General features: G+C 34.5%; 6 non-coding genes across 6 annotated transcripts; all 6 read right to left on the bottom strand.

Moving 5' to 3' along the window:
* Window positions 1–7,264: 7,264 nt before the first annotated feature.
* On the bottom strand, window positions 7,265–7,337 carry TRNAM-CAU (transfer RNA methionine (anticodon CAU)). Its single transcript has one exon. It is a non-coding gene; the product is annotated as a tRNA-Met (tRNA).
* A 1,844-nt stretch (window positions 7,338–9,181) lies between these two features.
* Window positions 9,182–9,254, bottom strand: TRNAM-CAU (transfer RNA methionine (anticodon CAU)). The gene has a single exon. It is a non-coding gene; the product is annotated as a tRNA-Met (tRNA).
* Window positions 9,255–12,399: 3,145 nt separating this feature from the next.
* TRNAM-CAU (transfer RNA methionine (anticodon CAU)) lies at window positions 12,400–12,472 on the bottom strand. Its single transcript has one exon. It is a non-coding gene; the product is annotated as a tRNA-Met (tRNA).
* A 1,851-nt stretch (window positions 12,473–14,323) lies between these two features.
* TRNAM-CAU (transfer RNA methionine (anticodon CAU)) lies at window positions 14,324–14,396 on the bottom strand. Its single transcript has one exon. It is a non-coding gene; the product is annotated as a tRNA-Met (tRNA).
* A 3,146-nt stretch (window positions 14,397–17,542) lies between these two features.
* Window positions 17,543–17,615, bottom strand: TRNAM-CAU (transfer RNA methionine (anticodon CAU)). Its single transcript has one exon. It is a non-coding gene; the product is annotated as a tRNA-Met (tRNA).
* Window positions 17,616–19,465: 1,850 nt separating this feature from the next.
* TRNAM-CAU (transfer RNA methionine (anticodon CAU)) lies at window positions 19,466–19,538 on the bottom strand. Its single transcript has one exon. It is a non-coding gene; the product is annotated as a tRNA-Met (tRNA).
* Window positions 19,539–21,326: the final 1,788 nt, after the last annotated feature.

The following is a 21,326-nucleotide window of genomic DNA, read 5'->3' as shown; positions in this document are numbered from 1 at the left end:
TTTCACAAAACGTGGCAAAATACGGCATTGAAGAATCCGAAAGCCCAAAGAGAGATTACCATAACAAGAAAAAAATCCAGAAAGAAGTTGTCGCAAGGTGGAAGGACAAGAAGCATCCAAACAACGCTGCAACAACTTCAAACGGAATGCGAGTTTACGAGTATTAACATCAAACAAGTTGTTACCTCCACAATCATAACTCCGGATCAGAATACCGTATGCCACTTTATGTATACCTCCCCGCCAAATAAAATCCAGTATACATTTGCGAAATCGAGCCTCAAACTGTCTTGGCAACGGGAGTATATTCAACGGGTACCATAACACCGATGCCACCAAGGAGTTCACCACAAGAGATTTACCCTTTAGCGACAAAGAACGAAATCGCCACGACACCAAGACACGAGATACCCTGCGCAATACACCCTGCCACGTATCTTGCAGCATGACATCGAAATTAGAGTGTAAAAATATTCCCAAAATCCGAATAGGATCCTGGGAAATTCTCAACTCACCAAGGACGAAGTCTGCAGAAGAGGCCAAACACCCAACCCACAAACCCTGACTCTTGGTCCAGTTGATCTTCCAACACATGCGGCAAAGATTCGGCGTCTCGTAAGGTTAAGGTGGTATCATCAGCATGCTGATAAGTAAGTGAAGGCGTGGTGAGTAACACATCACCACCAATACCAGTAATATGTACATTATGAACTAACATATTTCGTAACGGTTCGACACTGAGAACGTAAAGTAGAGCAGACATTGGGCATCCTTGACGAATACCCCGAGTCACAGCAAAATCATTAGTGAGAAATCCATTAAACTTAACACAACTAGAAATTGAAGTATAGCAAAGACGAACCCAATGAACAAAAGTAGAACCAAAACCCATACGCAGAAGAAGTTGAAATAGATAGTCATAGGCCACCCGATCAAAGGCTTGCATCTGATCGAGCTTCAAAAAGATTCCACCCTGGCCGGTACGTGCTAAAGATTGCAATAGCAAAACGAGTGTTAACGGAGTATCAGCAACGTCCCGTCCAGGTATACACCCGGATTGGTCATCTGAAACTAAACTGGAGATCACAGACGAAAGGCGACGAGCCAGCACTTTGGCCAAAAGCTTATAGTCAGAACAAAGCAATGTCAAAGGCCGGCTGTTAGCCGCCAACCGTCGATCCCCTCCTTTCGGGATAGGAACAATTACCCCAGAACACATTGTACGGAGCAACTGTGGAGAGTGGAACAGTTGAGACAAGACAGATAAAAAGTCGTCAACAAAAAGAGGGAGAAAATATTTGAAAAATTCGGAGGTAAAACCATCCAAACCAGGAGATTTGCCCAGCGGTAAACTGTCTAGAGCAGCGATAACTTCCTGAACCGTGAATGGAACATCACAAATATGAGCTTGTTCACGGGAAAGGGTTCGATCAACAAAGGAGATAACGAAATCTATGTCTGCCTGTAGAACGATATCCTTAGAGTACAGAGCGGAATAATACTGATGTAAAACAGCAGCGATATCTTCCACACCGGACACCTCCACACCCCCTATCAGTGAGCATGGATCGAAACTCAATTCTGCTTTGACGGCCTTCAGATTATGAGACTGACTGTTTTTTTTTTCTCTTTATTTATCCCACCTCAACGAGGGGGTATACACAGAAATACAACAAATAAAACACAAGTTAATGAATTAGCATGTAACAATAACTCTATAGATTACCATGCTGAAAATTACCACAAAGTTAATAAAATTAAGGAAAAAGAAATAAAAGAGGTAATTGGAACAGCAGGTAATCCAACAAACATTATAATGAACATTAACAAACAAGAAATCAATGGATCTTTCATTGGTAACAAAAATATAATGAAATAACAACTTATCTTAACAACGTACACAAGAAATAACCTTGGGCACCTTGGGTTACCAAGCTACCAACATAAGAATACACAGAATAAAAAACATTTAATGAGTTATGTAACAAAGATCTATGATAATGAAGATATATATGTCTCCGTACACGCACTTTAAACATGGAAATTAAATGAATGACGCGATTTCGTGCCAAAGAAACTGAACGAGCAGAACATATAACCTGACGTGCCAAACTTGTAATTAAACGGAATATGTTCCAGCATCTCCTGGGTAACGAAAGATGAGATCCCACTAAGAGGCATCTCCTCCATACCCAGTTTGATATGGGACATCCAAAATAAAATGCCAATAATTTATATACATATGACCACAAGGGCTGTACAAAAGGACATTGGAAAAACAGATGGTCTATGGTTTCCGGCGCCTGGGAACAGAAAGTACACAACCCTGTGGGATGTCTGTCCATATGTATCAGCTTGACATTAGTGGTAATCGCCCGCAACCAGAGTAAATAATCCACATCACAAACAAAAAACCCACAAAAGAAGAATAAGCGTTTTACGAATGCGTTTCCAGTCTCCAGGAGGAACAATATCCCCCCAGTAGAAGGGAGCAGGGAAATTAGTAGCTAGTGAAAACTGTAAATATCCCACCAGTTGCCTCACAGATAAACCTTGAAAATGAACTCGATTATCGGAGTGGTCCAGAAAATATAAATCCACAACACATGTGGACGACGGAAGAGGAGCCGGCTGGGTAGACAAAATCGGCAACCACTCCACAGGCAACGCCTCCTTGAGCATATGAAAATGTGAAAAATTGTGCGGGCATTGGCCAACGGGTCAGCGTCCGTACACATTTCAATCACTGCCCCCACCGGAAGAAAAGCAGGGAGCACCTCGTACATTAAATGGCGGACCTGAACCAAACCTGCGTTAATAAATTCAGGAAAATGAAATGTTTGGTGGCGAACATCAACAATAGCCGGATTGAAAACAAAGGTTCATCAAAATTTGGGGAAAGAGGAGCTGGGACAATCCCTTTATCCCCAAGAAGAACATTCCAGGCATGAAACATTTCCTGAATATAGAAAGGTAACGATTTCACAAAACGTGGCAAAATACGGCATTGAAGAATCCGAAAGCCCAAAGAGAGATTGCCATAACAAGAAAAAAATCCAGAAAGAAGTTGTCGCAAGGTGGAAGGACAAGAAGCATCCAAACAACGCTGCAACAACTTCAAACGGAATGCGAGTTTACGAGTGTTAACATCAACCAAGTTGATACCTCCACAATCATAACTCCGAATCAGAATACCGTATGCCACTTTATGTATACCTCCCCGCCAAATAAAATCCAGTATACATTTGCGAAATCGAGCCTCAAACTGTCCTGGCAACGGGAGTATATTCAACGGGTACCATAACACCGATGCCACCAAGGAGTTCACCACAAGAGATTTACCCTTTAGCGACAAAGAACGAAATCGCCACGACACCAAGACACGAGATACCCTGCGCAATACACCCTGCCACGTATCTTGCAGCATGACATCGAAATTAGAGTGGAAAACTATTCCCAAAATCCGAATAGGATCCTGGGAAATTCTCAACTCACCAAGGACGAAGTCTGCAGAAGAGGCCAAACACCCAACCCACAAACCCTGACTCTTGGTCCAGTTGATCTTCCCACCAGTAGCTTTGCCAAAAGTTTGGCAGACATCCAACACATGCGGCAAAGATTCGGCGTCTCGTAAGGTTAAGGTGGTATCATCAGCATGCTGATAAGTAAGTGAAGGCGTGGTGAGTAGCACATCACCACCAATACCAGTAATATGTATATTATGGACTAACATATTTCGTAACGGTTCGACACTGAGAACGTAAAGTAGAGCAGACATTGGGCATCCTTGACGAATACCCCGAGTAATAGCAAAATCATTAGTGAGAAATCCATTAAACTTTACAGAACTAGAAATAGAAGTATAGCAAAGACGAACCCAATGAACAAAAGTAGAACCAAAACCCATACGCAGAAGAAGTTGAAATAGATAGTCATAGGCCACCCGATCAAAGGCTTGCATCTGATCGAGCTTCAAAAAGATTCCACCCTGGCCGGTACGTGCTAAAGACTGCAATAGCAAAACGAGTGTTAACGGAGTATCAGCAACGTCCCGTCCAGGTATACACCTGGATTGGTCATCTGAAACTAAACTGGAGATCACAGACGAAAGGCGACGAGCCAGCACTTTGGCCAAAAGCTTATAGTCAGTACAAAGCAATGTCAAAGGCCGGCTGTTAGCCGCCAACCGTCGATCCCCTCCTTTCGGGATAGGAACAATTACCCCAGAATACATTGTACGGAGCAACTGTGGAGAGTGGAACAGTTGAGACAAGACAGATAAAAAGTCGTCAACAAAAAGAGGGAGAAAATATTTGAAAAATTCGGAGGTAAAACCATCCAAACCAGGAGGTTTGCCCAGCGGTAAACTGTCTAAAGCAGCGATAACTTCCGGAACCGTGAATGGAGCACCACAAATATTAGCTTGTTCACTGGAAAGAGTTCGATCAACAAATGAGAGAACTAAATCTATGTCTGCCTGCAGAACGATATCCTTAGAGTACAGTGCGGAATAATACTGATGTAAAACAGCAGCGATATCTTCCACACTGGACACCTCCACACCCCTATCAGTGAGCATGGATCGAAACTCAATTCTGCTTTGACGGACCTTTTCCATACGAAGAAAGTAAGACGTAGATCTCTCACCCTCCTCAACCCAACGAATATGAGATCGAATCCTCGCCCCCTCTATGGTATCGTGATCCAAAGTCTCCAATGCATCTTCAAGTTCATACAATTTGACCTTAGACCTACCAGGGAAACGGGACAGTTTTCGAAGCTCACGATTGATAGACGACTGAAGCTGACATTTGCGAGAACGGGATGCCCGCGCACGAAGAATCGAATAACGCTCGGTAAGTAAACGGAACGCGCATTTCAATTGTTCATACCACTTAATTTTATCAGTCCCATAGACTGACCAACTACGACTTCTGGCGATCAACAGCTTAATGGCTTTCACATATTCGGCATCCCTCAATAACTGGTTATTGAAGTGCCAGAAATTAGGTCCTCTGACAATTGGTCGCAGAGTAAGGTCGAAGCCCAATAAAGCGTGATCTGTAGCAGGAAACCACAACGTACGGAAACGTTGGACAGTCCCCTGCAAGGTAGAAGAAAGCAAAACCCTGTCAATACGAGACGACATCATCTCACCATTAGCAAAACGCTTCCATGTGAAACCAGGTGTAGTCGGCGATATGAGTGAATGCGCATCAAGCAAATCAAACCTATTAAGAAACTGGACAAAAGCCGAACGGCTGCCGTCACGGTAGAAACGGACCGGAAATCGATCGCGTGCCACATCCACCACACAATTAAAATCTCCCACAACAAGCAATCCCGTGCAACCATCCAAACAATACTCCAAGTTTTGGAAAAATTCCCGTCGCTCGGAGATATCGCGAGGAGCGTACACAGATGATAACAGATAAGACAAAGACTCGAAACTGAATTTGACTGTCAGATCCCTACCCACCCCATCAGAAGAAACGAATGTAACATTATCACACAAAAAACTGCTGTACCAAGATGGCAACCCCTTGTCGGCCAGAAGTAGAATTATTAAAAAAAGCTACACATGGCCAAAATTTCAGAACGACATCATGAAAATCATCAGTAAAAAACGTTTCTTGTAAACAAACAACATCAAAATTAGTAACAAAGTAATCCAGATAATAAGCCAGCTTACTAACATTACGCAACCCATTACAATTCAAAACTCCCACCCTTAGTAAATGTACCAAAGAGAAAGTAAAGGTACAAGAATTGAAAGGAAACTGTCACAAACACAAAAATAACAAGAATAAATGTAAAGATCTAAGCAAATATGCACAAAGTACAAATAACAATAAATGACAGTCTTACACGAACTGAAACAAACAAACTGTCACAAAAAACACATTTAAGGCTGCGACACCGCCTTCGCCTTCGCCCGAGATATCCGTAGTATTGGCACGTCCGACACCCGTTTTCGTCCACTGCCTTTCTTAGAATTGTCACAAGGAGTCATCGCCACCACACTAGCATACCTCCAAAGACGAGGAAGAGGCACCTCCACATCACCGGCAGGACACTGACCACTAACCGGAAGTGGCGGGAAGTGACGATCAAAATTGCGTCCTGCAGCAGGGGGGTGACTACTTGCCCGTTCCCTGGCCCCACCAAAAAACCGTCGATCGTCGGGCAGAAACATCGTCCACCACCCGATGGGTAGCTGCAGCCTTCTTTGAAAGGGGAACCTCTGAATCAACGCGTGAACAAACAGAAATGGTGTCAACATCATGAGGCACTGCACGAGAGGGAGCAGCCGTGTCTACTTCAGCGGCGTCACGAGAAGTAGTAGGCGTGGCCACTTCATCGTCGTCACTAGAGGAAGTTCGAGGAACAACAAGCTTGGGACAACGTTGACGGACGTGTCCCTGCATATGACAATGTCGGCATATAAACTGGGGGCAATCGCGATATAGATGATCCGCCCCCAAACATAAATTACATACTTTTGACTGGCGATCATGCTTCACTTTTACCATTACCGCCTTGCCCAAAGGATCAAAAACTTTTACTACGTACGGCAAAGAGATACACTTCTCACTAAAACACACACGAACATGGCGTATACCTAAGTATATGCCCTGGTCCCTCTTCCACACAATAGGGCTTTTCACTTCACAATCATAATCTTTAAGTTTATTTAGTATAATATCATCGTCGATATATTCGGGTACGTCCATAAATGACACAGTAATAGTGCGTTTAGTGACACATTAGTCGAACAATGTACACCATTTACAGTTAGACCAGCATCTATAGCCAGGTCCACATCGTAACAAAAGTTACCTCATATCCACCCGGGCTAAGAACTACAGCAGTGACCGAAGCAGCACCAAACGTAGAAATAACAGAATGGATAACGACCCCATGGCTTGAATTAGTCGTTTCAACAAAAACTGTACGACGCATAACTTCCATGACCTTCTTAGTTGATGAAGACATCGTCAAACAACTGGAAAAAATAAAAAAAATCTGGCAAAAAAAAAAGAACTACACGCTCACTAGGCTTAGCTGTTAAATTTACACTAAGGCAAAAAGGAGCTCGAAAAACACGTCTGTACTAGTTGACGAGAACCGGCGTTTTCCAATATGTCTGTAAGCCTCACTTACACTGACATATTATTCCATTACGGTCTTGAAAAATTCCTAAGCCTACATTCTCATATTCTCATTCATGTGATCATTTCCCAAGCGTCATTCTAAAAGTGTGTGCCCCGGGTGAGGCTCGAACTCACGGCCTTCAGATTATGAGACTGACGCGCTTCCTACTGCGCTACCGAGGCTATGTGTATATATATTTATATCACAAACAATCATAATTGACCATATCCAACAGAGTAAATAAAAAATACATCATTTTATGTATGTTTCTTTTTTGTTTTTCGAGTATTCTAGAAGTCCACGGAGCGGATAATTGAAAAGGTACTTCTTCACCAAAGTATATCACACGTGTATACATTTCCATTTTTATTGTAAGAGCCTAAGGTGTTTTTAAGAGCTCGTGTTCCACTCTTTGTTCCTATCCAATAGATAGAAGTTCCGAAAACCGCTCTTAAGAAAACAAAATCGTACAATTCAATAGCCAACGAAGTGCAAACTTTGCAAACTTTCTTTTACGCATAAATGGTTATCCTCCTAGTTGCAAAAGAAAGTAGATGAAATCTTTATTTACATATCTCGTGTTGTTCATCGAAATTTTTAAACTTAATTTACAATTCCAAACGATAATTGTCGGAAAATGTTAATTCTGTGGCAAGTTGCATAAACAAGATAATGTTCAATCTTAATTAATCTGTAAGGGAAGTATATAACATAGGAATTGGAGTAACAAGTGAATAGTTCCATGCCTATCAAAACTGAAATTTGAAGTCGTGAATAAACTACACTGATAGCTTGATATTAAATGTGATGAAAATTTTCAAAACATACGAACAAAGAATACTAAAGAGAAACCTCCTGTAAATATGTGGAGTATTTGTGAACTGTTATAGAAATAAAAACAAAAACTGTGTTGTTTCACTAAAACATACATAAACAGGTAGTGGTAAGAAGTTTTATAAAAAAAACGATGAAAGAAATATTTGGACGTGGTGAAGGCCTCACAATGTAAATATGAAATTCCTTATTTTTACCATTTAATTTGGAATAGATTTTATGATATATTACATATAATAACGTACGAAAAGTTAAAAAAGAATTTCTAAAATTTGAAAATATATACTTAGGTGACTCACGTATATGAAGCCGTAAATGTTTGCCTTTCTCGTTTCATCATATTTATTAATAAAATATGGTAAGTGAAGGACAGGAATAAATAACACATTAACACTAAGCCAGCAAAACAAAAAGAACAGTTTCTTTTAAGAAAATCTTCGTACATTTTAACACAGAACAAGCATCATGAAGATAATGTTTAATCTGAATACCTCTACAAATGTAGTATTTATCATTATAACTTGAGTTACAATTCAAGGGTTTCATTTGTTTTAAAACTGAAAATGAAGTCGTGAATAAAGTACACTGAGAGCTTCATATTATGTGTGAAGAAAACGTCATAACAGACGAACATAGAATACGAAAGAGAAATCGCTTGTAAATATATATATGAACTATAACAGAAATGAGAGAAGTGATATTACATTAAAATACATAGTGTTAGGTAGTGGTTAAAATAATGTACGTGTAAGAAGGCCTCTCGACTTAAATCTAAGTTTTCTTATTTTTACCATTTGTTTTCGTATTAATTTCGTGATATAATAAATACAATTCTGTATGTAGAAGGAAGGAAAGTAAATTAGACTACAAACGTAAATAAATAAATTTATATTATCGATTCATTATATTTATTAACAAAATATAGCAATCGACGAACGCGTATAAATTACACTTTAACAATCAGCCAGCAAAATGAAAACAAAGAGTTCCTTTTAAATAAATCTCCGTAACCTTTCACTCACACCTGCCGTAACCATTTTCATATGGGAATAGCTCTTAGACTACGTAATATGTCTGTAAGCCTCACTTACACTGACATATTATTCCATTACGGTCTTGAAAAATTCCTAAGCCTACATTCTCATATTCTCATTCATGTGATCATTTCCCAAGCGTCATTCTAAAAAGTGTGTGCCCCGGGTGAGGCTCGAACTCACGGCCTTCAGATTATGAGACTGACGCGCTTCCGACTGCGCTACCGAGGCTATGTGTATATATATATATATCACAGACAATCATAATTGACCATATCCAACAGAGTAAATAAAAAATACATCATTTTATGTATGTTTCTTTTTTGTTTTTCGAGTATTCTAGAGTCCACGGTGCGGATAATTGAAAAGGTACTTCTTCACCAAAGTATATCACACGTGTATACATTTCCATTTTTATTGTAAGAGCCTAAGGTGTTTTTAAGAGCTCGTGTTCCACTCTTTGTTCCTATCCAATAGATAGAAGTTCCGAAAACCGCTCTTAAGAAAACAAAATCGTACAATTCAATAGCCAACGAAGTGCAAACTTTGCAAACTTTCTTTTACGCATAAATGGTTATCCTCCTAGTTGCAAAAGAAAGTAGATGAAATCTTTATTTACATATCTCGTGTTGTTCATCGAAATGTTTAAACTTAATTTACAATTCCAAACGATAATTGTCGGAAAATGTTAATTCTGTGGCAAGTTGCATAAACAAGATAATGTTCAATCTTAATTAATCTGTAAGGGAAGTATATAACATAGGAATTGGAGTAACAAGTGAATAGTTCCATGCCTATCAAAACTGAAATTTGAAGTCGTGAATAAACTACACTGATAGCTTGATATTAAATGTGATGAAAATTTTCAAAACATACGAACAAAGAATACTAAAGAGAAACCTCCTGTAAATATGTGGAGTATTTGTGAACTGTTATAGAAATAAAAACAAAAACTGTGTTGTTTCACTAAAACATACATAAACAGGTAGTGGTAAGAAGTTTTATAAAAAAAAACGATGAAAGAAATATTTGGACGTGGTTGAAGGCCTCACAATGTAAATATGAAATTCCTTATTTTTACCATTTAATTTGGAATAGATTTTATGATATATTACATATAATAACGTACGAAAAGTTAAAAAAGAATGTCTAAAATTTGAAAATATATACTTAGGTGACTCACGTATATGAAGCCGTAAATGTTTGCCTTTCTCGTTTCATCATATTTATTAATAAAATATGGTAAGTGAAGGACAGGAATAAATAACACTTTAACACTAAGCCAGCAAAACAAAAAGAACAGTTTCTTTTAAGAAAATCTTCGTACATTTTGGAAGCTTTGGATTCTGATCTTCATCCAATTGCTGTTTTTCTTGACTTAGCCAAAGCTTTTGATTCTGTTAATCATAAAATATTGTTAAATAAATTATCTTATTATGGTTTTAGAGGCATTGTTTTTGATTGGTTTTTTTCTTACTTTCACAATAGAAAGCAATCGGTTTGTATCCATAATAATTATAGTGATTGGCTTACAATTAATGTTGGAGTACCACAAGGTTCTGTTCTGGGCCCTTTATTATTTCTCATTTATATAAATGATATTCTTTACCAACAGTTTTTTGGAGATATCCAAGCCTATGCCGATGATATTGCTGTTGTTTATAGTAAGCCAAATCTAATTAATGAAGCCATTATTTCTAGTGATCTTAATAAAATTAAAAATTGGCTTTTCTGTAATGACTTATCCTTAAATATATCTAAATCTTTTCTTCTTCAGTTTAACCTTTATGGTGTCATTCCAGCTTTTCCTTCTATTTTTTATCATTCTAGTGATTGTTATACTTACCCTAATTGTAAGTGTCCCAAATTGACTCAAGTTTCCTCTGTTAATTATTTAGGAATTATTTTAGATCGAAAATTAATTTGGCAATTTCATATTAATTCTTTAGTTAATAAATTTATATATAGTTCTATGCTAATTTTTGAACTTAGTCATTGTGCTCCTTATCATATTTTGTTAAGTGTATATTATGCTCTCTTTCAATCTTTCTTACAATATTGTATTTCAATTTGGGGTGGCACATATAAGACTTTTTTAATTCCTATTCACAAGTTGCAAAAAAAAGTGTTTTCTCTTATTTTTACTCATAGGCTTGATACCGATTTCAGTAAATTTAACTCCCCTCTTTCATATGATAAACTTTATTTGTATTTTTTAGCTTTATCTACATTGCATGTTTCTTTTAATAGGCCTTTTAAAGTCACTTCATATTTTACACGACTTCAATCTTTTTTCCAATTAATGTACCCACACCACGTAAAACAGTTACACTTCATCAATATCTTTATTTGGCACCTCGTATTCATAATTTTATTCCTTATAGTATAAGATCTTCTATTAATCGTGTTAATCAAAAGAAATACTTAAAACAATGGATCTTAAATACTGATGATAATATTCTGGGAACTTTATATTGATTTTGTAAGTTTTGATTTTACTTTATTATGTGTTTAACCATCACAGGACGAGTTAACTCTTTGTTGATGGTTTTATATTGATATTTGATTTTTTGTGTCTAATTTATTGCTTAATAAATTTATTATTATTATTATTATTATTATTTTAACACAGAACTAGCATCATGAAGATAATGTTTAATCTGAATACCTCTACAAATGTAGTATTTATCATTATAACTTGAGTTACAATTCAAGGGTTTCATTTGTTTTAAAACTGAAAATGAAGTCGTGAATAAAGTACACTGAGAGCTTCATATTATGTGTGAAGAAAACGTCATAACAGACGAACATAGAATACGAAAGAGAAATTGCTTGTAAATATATATATGAACTATAACAGAAATGAGAGAAGTGATATTACATTAAAATACATAGTGTTAGGTAGTGGTTAAAATAATGTACGTGTAAGAAGGCCTCTCGACTTAAATCTAAGTTTTCTTATTTTTTACCATTTGTTTTCGTATTAATTTCGTGATATACTAAATACAATTCTGTATGTAGAAGGAAGGAAAGTAAATTAGACTACAAACGTAAATAAATAAATTTATATTATCGATTCATTATATTTATTAATAAAATAGAGCAATCGACGAACGCGTATAAATTACACTTTAACAATCAGCCAGCAAAATGAAAACAAAGAGTTCCTTTTAAATAAATCTCCGTAACCTTTCACTCACACCTGCCGTAGAATGTAACCATTTTCATATGGGAATAGCTCTTAGACTACGTAATATGTCTGTAAGCCTCACTTACACTGACATATTATTCCATTACAGTCTTGAAAAATTCCTAAGCCTACATTCTCATATTCTCATTCATGTGATCATTTCCCAAGCGTCATTCTAAAAGTGTGTGCCCCGGGTGAGGCTCGAATTCACGGCCTTCAGATTATGAGACTGACGCGCTTCCTACTGCGCTACCGAGGCTATGTGTATATATATTTATATCACAAACAATCATAATTGACCATATCCAACAGAGTAAATAAAAAATACATCATTTTATGTATGTTTCTTTTTTGTTTTTCGAGTATTCTAGAAGTCCACGGAGCGGATAATTGAAAAGGTACTTCTTCACCAAAGTATATCACACGTGTATACATTTCCATTTTTATTGTAAGAGCCTAAGGTGTTTTTAAGAGCTCGTGTTCCACTCTTTGTTCCTATCCAATAGATAGAAGTTCCGAAAACCGCTCTTAAGAAAACAAAATCGTACAATTCAATAGCCAACGAAGTGCAAACTTTGCAAACTTTCTTTTACGCATAAATGGTTATCCTCCTAGTTGCAAAAGAAAGTAGATGAAATCTTTATTTACATATCTCGTGTTGTTCATCGAAATGTTTAAACTTAATTTAATATTCCAAACGATAATTGTCGGAAAATGTTAATTCTGTGGCAAGTTGCATAAACAAGATAATGTTCAATCTTAATTAATCTGTAAGGGAAGTATATAACATAGGAATTGGAGTAACAAGTGAATAGTTCCATGCCTATCAAAACTGAAATTTGAAGTCGTGAATAAACTACACTGATAGCTTGATATTAAATGTGATGAAAATTTTCAAAACATACGAACAAAGAATACTAAAGAGAAACCTCCTGTAAATATGTGGAGTATTTGTGAACTGTTATAGAAATAAAAACAAAAACTGTGTTGTTTCACGAAAACATACATAAACAGGTAGTGGAAAGAAGTTTTATAAAAAAAACGATGAAAGAAATATTTGGACGTGGTTGAAGGCCTCACAATGTAAATATGAAAAGCCTTATTTTTACCATTTAATTTGGAATAGATTTTATGATATATTACATATAATAACGTACGAAAAGTTAAAAAAGAATGTCTAAAATTTGAAAATATATACTTAGGTGACTCACGTATATGAAGCCGTAAATGTTTGCCTTTCTCGTTTCATCATATTTATTAATAAAATATGGCAAGTGAAAAACAGGAATAAATAACACTTTAACACTAAGCGAGCAAAACAAAAAGAACAGTTTCTTGTAAGAAAATCTTCGTACATTTTAACAGAGAAATAGCACCATGAAGATAATGTTTAATCTGAATACCTCTACAAATGTAGTATTTATCATTATAACTTGAGTTACAATTCAAGGGTTTCATTTGTTTTAAAACTGAAAATGAAGTCGTGAATAAAGTACACTGAGAGCTTCATATTATGTGTGAAGAAAACGTCATAACAGACGAACATAGAATACGAAAGAGAAATTGCTTGTAAATATATATATGAACTATAACAGAAATGAGAGAAGTGATATTACATTAAAATACATAGTGTTAGGTAGTGGTTAAAATAATGTACGTGTAAGAAGGCCTCTCGACTTAAATCTAAGTTTTCTTATTTTTACCATTTGTTTTCGTATTAATTTCGTGATATACTAAATACAATTCTGTATGTAGAAGGAAGGAAAGTAAATTAGACTACAAACGTAAATAAATAAATTTATATTATCGATTCATTATATTTATTAATAAAATAGAGCAATCGACGAACGCGTATAAATTACACTTTAACAATCAGCCAGCAAAATGAAAACAAAGAGTTCCTTTTAAATAAATCTCCGTAACCTTTCACTCACACCTGCCGTAGAATGTAACCATTTTCATATGGGAATAGCTCTTAGACTACGTAATATGTCTGTAAGCCTCACTTACACTGACATATTATTCCATTACGGTCTTGAAAAATTCCTAAGCCTACATTCTCATATTCTCATTCATGTGATCATTTCCCAAGCGTCATTCTAAAAGTGTGTGCCCCGGGTGAGGCTCGAATTCACGGCCTTCAGATTATGAGACTGACGCGCTTCCTACTGCGCTACCGAGGCTATGTGTATATATATTTATATCACAAACAATCATAATTGACCATATCCAACAGAGTAAATAAAAATACATCATTTTATGTATGTTTCTTTTTTGTTTTTCGAGTATTCTAGAAGTCCACGGAGCGGATAATTGAAAAGGTACTTCTTCACCAAAGTATATCACACGTGTATACATTTCCATTTTTATTGTAAGAGCCTAAGGTGTTTTTAAGAGCTCGTGTTCCACTCTTTGTTCCTATCCAATAGATAGAAGTTCCGAAAACCGCTCTTAAGAAAACAAAATCGTACAATTCAATAGCCAACGAAGTGCAAACTTTGCAAACTTTCTTTTACGCATAAATGGTTATCCTCCTAGTTGCAAAAGAAAGTAGATGAAATCTTTATTTACATATCTCGTGTTGTTCATCGAAATGTTTAAACTTAATTTAATATTCCAAACGATAATTGTCGGAAAATGTTAATTCTGTGGCAAGTTGCATAAACAAGATAATGTTCAATCTTAATTAATCTGTAAGGGAAGTATATAACATAGGAATTGGAGTAACAAGTGAATAGTTCCATGCCTATCAAAACTGAAATTTGAAGTCGTGAATAAACTACACTGATAGCTTGATATTAAATGTGATGAAAATTTTCAAAACATACGAACAAAGAATACTAAAGAGAAACCTCCTGTAAATATGTGGAGTATTTGTGAACTGTTATAGAAATAAAAACAAAAACTGTGTTGTTTCACGAAAACATACATAAACAGGTAGTGGAAAGAAGTTTTATAAAAAAAACGATGAAAGAAATATTTGGACGTGGTTGAAGGCCTCACAATGTAAATATGAAAAGCCTTATTTTTACCATTTAATTTGGAATAGATTTTATGATATATTACATATAATAACGTACGAAAAGTTAAAAAAGAATGTCTAAAATTTGAAAATATATACTTAGGTGACTCACGTATATGAAGCCGTAAATGTTTGCCTTTCTCGTTTCATCATATTTAATAATAAAATATGGCAAGTGAAAAACAGGAATAAATAACACTTTAACACTAAGCCAGCAAAACAAAAAGAACAGTTTCTTTTAAGAAAATCTTCGTACATTTTGGAAGCTTTGGATTCTGATCTTCATCCAATTGCTGTTTTTCTTGACTTAGCCAAAGCTTTTGATTCTGTTAATCATAAAATATTGTTAAATAAATTATCTTATTATGGTTTTAGAGGCATTGTTTTTGATTGGTTTTTTTCTTACTTTCACAATAGAAAGCAATCGGTTTGTATCCATAATAATTATAGTGATTGGCTTACAATTAATGTTGGAGTACCACAAGGTTCTGTTCTGGGCCCTTTATTATTTCTCATTTATATAAATGATATTCTTTACCAACAGTTTTTTGGAGATATCCAAGCCTATGCCGATGATATTGCTGTTGTTTATAGTAAGCCAAATCTAATTAATGAAGCCATTATTTCTAGTGATCTTAATAAAATTAAAAATTGGCTTTTCTGTAATGACTTATCCTTAAATATATCTAAATCTTTTCTTCTTCAGTTTAACCTTTATGGTGTCATTCCAGCTTTTCCTTCTATTTTTTATCATTCTAGTGATTGTTATACTTACCCTAATTGTAAGTGTCCCAAATTGACTCAAGTTTCCTCTGTTAATTATTTAGGAATTATTTTAGATCGAAAATTAATTTGGCAATTTCATATTAATTCTTTAGTTAATAAATTTATATATAGTTCTATGCTAATTTTTGAACTTAGTCATTGTGCTCCTTATCATATTTTGTTAAGTGTATATTATGCTCTCTTTCAATCTTTCTTACAATATTGTATTTCAATTTGGGGTGGCACATATAAGACTTTTTTAATTCCTATTCACAAGTTGCAAAAAAAGTGTTTTCTCTCTTATTTTTACTCATAGGCTTGATACCGATTTCAGTAAATTTAACTCCCCTCTTTCATATGATAAACTTTATTTGTATTTTTTAGCTTTATCTACATTGCATGTTTCTTTTAATAGGCCTTTTAAAGTCACTTCATATTTTACACGACTTCAATCTTTTTTCCAATTAATGTACCCACACCACGTAAAACAGTTACACTTCATCAATATCTTTATTTGGCACCTCGTATTCATAATTTTATTCCTTATAGTATAAGATCTTCTATTAATCGTGTTAATCAAAAGAAATACTTAAAACAATGGATCTTAAATACTGATGATAATATTCTGGGAACTTTATATTGATTTTGTAAGTTTTGATTTTACTTTATTATGTGTTTAACCATCACAGGACGAGTTAACTCTTTGTTGATGGTTTTATATTGATATTTGATTTTTTGTGTCTAATTTATTGCTTAATAAATTTATTATATTATTATTATTATTATTATTTTAACACAGAACTAGCATCATGAAGATAATGTTTAATCTGAATACCTCTACAAATGTAGTATTTATCATTATAACTTGAGTTACAATTCAAGGGTTTCATTTGTTTTAAAACTGAAAATGAAGTCGTGAATAAAGTACACTGAGAGCTTCATATTATGTGTGAAGAAAACGTCATAACAGACGAACATAGAATACGAAAGAGAAATTGCTTGTAAATATATATATGAACTATAACAGAAATGAGAGAAGTGATATTACATTAAAATACATAGTGTTAGGTAGTGGTTAAAATAATGTACGTGTAAGAAGGCCTCTCGACTTAAATCTAAGTTTTCTTATTTTTACCATTTGTTTTCGTATTAATTTCGTGATATACTAAATACAATTCTGTATGTAGAAGGAAGGAAAGTAAATTAGACTACAAACGTAAATAAATAAATTTATATTATCGATTCATTATATTTATTAATAAAATAGAGCAATCGACGAACGCGTATAAATTACACTTTAACAATCAGCCAGCAAAATGAAAACAAAGAGTTCCTTTTAAATAAATCTCCGTAACCTTTCACTCACACCTGCCGTAGAATGTAACCATTTTCATATGGGAATAGCTCTTAGACTACGTAATATGTCTGTAAGCCTCACTTACACTGACATATTATTCCATTACGGTCTTGAAAAATTCCTAAGCCTACATTCTCATATTCTCATTCATGTGATCATTTCCCAAGCGTCATTCTAAAAGTGTGTGCCCCGGGTGAGGCTCGAATTCACGGCCTTCAGATTATGAGACTGACGCGCTTCCTACTGCGCTACCGAGGCTATGTGTATATATATTTATATCACAAACAATCATAATTGACCATATCCAACAGAGTAAATAAAAAATACATCATTTTATGTATGTTTCTTTTTTGTTTTTCGAGTATTCTAGAAGTCCACGGAGCGGATAATTGAAAAGGTACTTCTTCACCAAAGTATATCACACGTGTATACATTTCCATTTTTATTGTAAGAGCCTAAGGTGTTTTTAAGAGCTCGTGTTCCACTCTTTGTTCCTATCCAATAGATAGAAGTTCCGAAAACCGCTCTTAAGAAAACAAAATCGTACAATTCAATAGCCAACGAAGTGCAAACTTTGCAAACTTTCTTTTACGCATAAATGGTTATCCTCCTAGTTGCAAAAGAAAGTAGATGAAATCTTTATTTACATATCTCGTGTTGTTCATCGAAATGTTTAAACTTAATTTACAATTCCAAACGATAATTGTCGGAAAATGTTAATTCTGTGGCAAGTTGCATAAACAAGATAATGTTCAATCTTAATTAATCTGTAAGGGAAGTATATAACATAGGAATTGGAGTAACAAGTGAATAGTTCCATGCCTATCAAAACTGAAATTTGAAGTCGTGAATAAACTACACTGATAGCTTGATATTAAATGTGATGAAAATTTTCAAAACATACGAACAAAGAATACTAAAGAGAAACCTCCTGTAAATATGTGGAGTATTTGTGAACTGTTATAGAAATAAAAACAAAAACTGTGTTGTTTCACGAAAACATACATAAACAGGTAGTGGTAAGAAGTTTTATAAAAAAAACGATGAAAGAAATATTTGGACGTGGTTGAAGGCCTCACAATGTAAATATGAAAAGCCTTATTTTTACCATTTAATTTGGAATAGATTTTATGATATATTACATATAATAACGTACGAAAAGTTAAAAAAGAATGTCTAAAATTTGAAAATATATACTTAGGTGACTCACGTATATGAAGCCGTAAATGTTTGCCTTTCTCGTTTCATCATATTTATTAATAAAATATGGCAAGTGAAAAACAGGAATAAATAACACTTTAACACTAAGCCAGCAAAACAAAAGAACAGTTTCTTGTAAGAAAATCTTCGTACATTTTAACAGAGAAATAGCACCATGAAGATAATGTTTAATCTGAATACCTCTACAAATGTAGTATTTATCATTATAACTTGAGTTACAATTCAAGGGTTTCATTTGTTTTAAAACTGAAAATGAAGTCGTGAATAAAGTACACTGAGAGCTTCATATTATGTGTGAAGAAAACGTCATAACAGACGAACATAGAATACGAAAGAGAAATTGCTTGTAAATATATATATGAACTATAACAGAAATGAGAGAAGTGATATTACATTAAAATACATAGTGTTAGGTAGTGGTTAAAATAATGTACGTGTAAGAAGGCCTCTCGACTTAAATCTAAGTTTTCTTATTTTTACCATTTGTTTTCGTATTAATTTCGTGATATACTAAATACAATTCTGTATGTAGAAGGAAGGAAAGTAAATTAGACTACAAACGTAAATAAATAAATTTATATTATCGATTCATTATATTTATTAATAAAATAGAGCAATCGACGAACGCGTATAAATTACACTTTAACAATCAGCCAGCAAAATGAAAACAAAGAGTTCCTTTTAAATAAATCTCCGTAACCTTTCACTCACACCTGCCGTAGAATGTAACCATTTTCATATGGGAATAGCTCTTAGACTACGTAATATGTCTGTAAGCCTCACTTACACTGACATATTATTCCATTACGGTCTTGAAAAATTCCTAAGCCTACATTCTCATATTCTCATTCATGTGATCATTTCCCAAGCGTCATTCTAAAAGTGTGTGCCCCGGGTGAGGCTCGAATTCACGGCCTTCAGATTATGAGACTGACGCGCTTCCTACTGCGCTACCGAGGCTATGTGTATATATATTTATATCACAAACAATCATAATTGACCATATCCAACAGAGTAAATAAAAAATACATCATTTTATGTATGTTTCTTTTTTGTTTTTCGAGTATTCTAGAAGTCCACGGAGCGGATAATTGAAAAGGTACTTCTTCACCAAAGTATATCACACGTGTATACATTTCCATTTTATTGTAAGAGCCTAAGGTGTTTTTAAGAGCTCGTGTTCCACTCTTTGTTCCTATCCAATAGATAGAAGTTCCGAAAACCGCTCTTAAGAAAACAAAATCGTACAATTCAATAGCCAACGAAGTGCAAACTTTGCAAACTTTCTTTTACGCATAAATGGTTATCCTCCTAGTTGCAAAAGAAAGTAGATGAAATCTTTATTTACATATCTCGTGTTGTTCATCGAAATGTTTAAACTTAATTTACAATTCCAAACGATAATTGTCGGAAAATGTTAATTCTGTGGCAAGTTGCATAAACAAGATAATGTTCAATCTTAATTAATCTGTAAGGGAAGTATATAACATAGGAATTGGAGTAACAAGTGAATAGTTCCATGCCTATCAAAACTGAAATTTGAAGTCGTGAATAAACTACACTGATAGCTTGATATTAAATGTGATGAAAATTTTCAAAACATACGAACAAAGAATACTAAAGAGAAACCTCCTGTAAATATGTGGAGTATTTGTGAACTGTTATAGAAATAAAAACAAAACTGTGTTGTTTCACTAAAACATACATAAACAGGTAGTGGTAAGAAGTTTTATAAAAAAAAAACGATGAAAGAAATATTTGGACGTGGTTGAAGGCCTCACAATGTAAATATGAAATTCCTTATTTTTACCATTTAATTTGGAATAGATTTTATGATATATTACATATAATAACGTACGAAAAGTTAAAAAAGAATGTCTAAAATTTGAAAATATATACTTAGGTGACTCACGTATATGAAGCCGTAAATGTTTGCCTTTCTCGTTTCATCATATTTATTAATAAAATATGGCAAGTGAAAAACAGGAATAAATAACACTTTAACACTAAGCCAGCAAAACAAAAGAACAGTTTCTTTTAAGAAAATCTTCGTACATTTTAACACAGAACTAGCATCATGAAGATAATGTTTAATCTGAATACCTCTACAAATGTAGTATTTATCATTATAACTTGAGTTACAATTCAAGGGTTTCATTTGTTTTAAAACTGAAAATGAAGTCGTGAATAAAAGTACACTGAGAGCTTCATATTATGTGTGAAGAAAACGTCATAACAGACGAACATAGAATACGAAAGAGAAATTGCTTGTAAATATATATATGAACTATAACAGAAATGAGAGAAGTGATATTACATTAAAATACATAGTGTTAGGTAGTGGTTAAAATAATGTACGTGTAAGAAGGCCTCTCGACTTAAATCTAAGTTTTCTTATTTTTTACCATTTGTTTTCGTATTAATTTCGTGATATACTAAATACAATTCTGTATGTAGAAGGAAGGAAAGTAAATTAGACTACAAACGTAAATAAATAAATTTATATTATCGATTCATTATATTTATTAACAAAATAGAGCAATCGACGAACGCGTATAAATTACACTTTAACAATCAGCCAGCAAAATGAAAACAAAGAGTTCCTTTTAAATAAATCTCCGTAACCTTTCACTCACACCTGCCGTAGAATGTAACCATTTTCATATGGGAATAGCTCTTAGACTACGTAATATGTCTGTAAGCCTCACTTACACTGACATATTATTCCATTACAGTCTTGAAAAATTC

This window comes from Tachypleus tridentatus, chromosome 8, assembly GCF_004210375.1.
Source record: "Tachypleus tridentatus isolate NWPU-2018 chromosome 8, ASM421037v1, whole genome shotgun sequence".
Classification (NCBI taxonomy): domain Eukaryota; kingdom Metazoa; phylum Arthropoda; class Merostomata; order Xiphosura; family Limulidae; genus Tachypleus; species Tachypleus tridentatus.
Note: the sequence above shows the minus strand (reverse complement) of the source record. Positions and strands in the feature narration are given on the sequence as shown.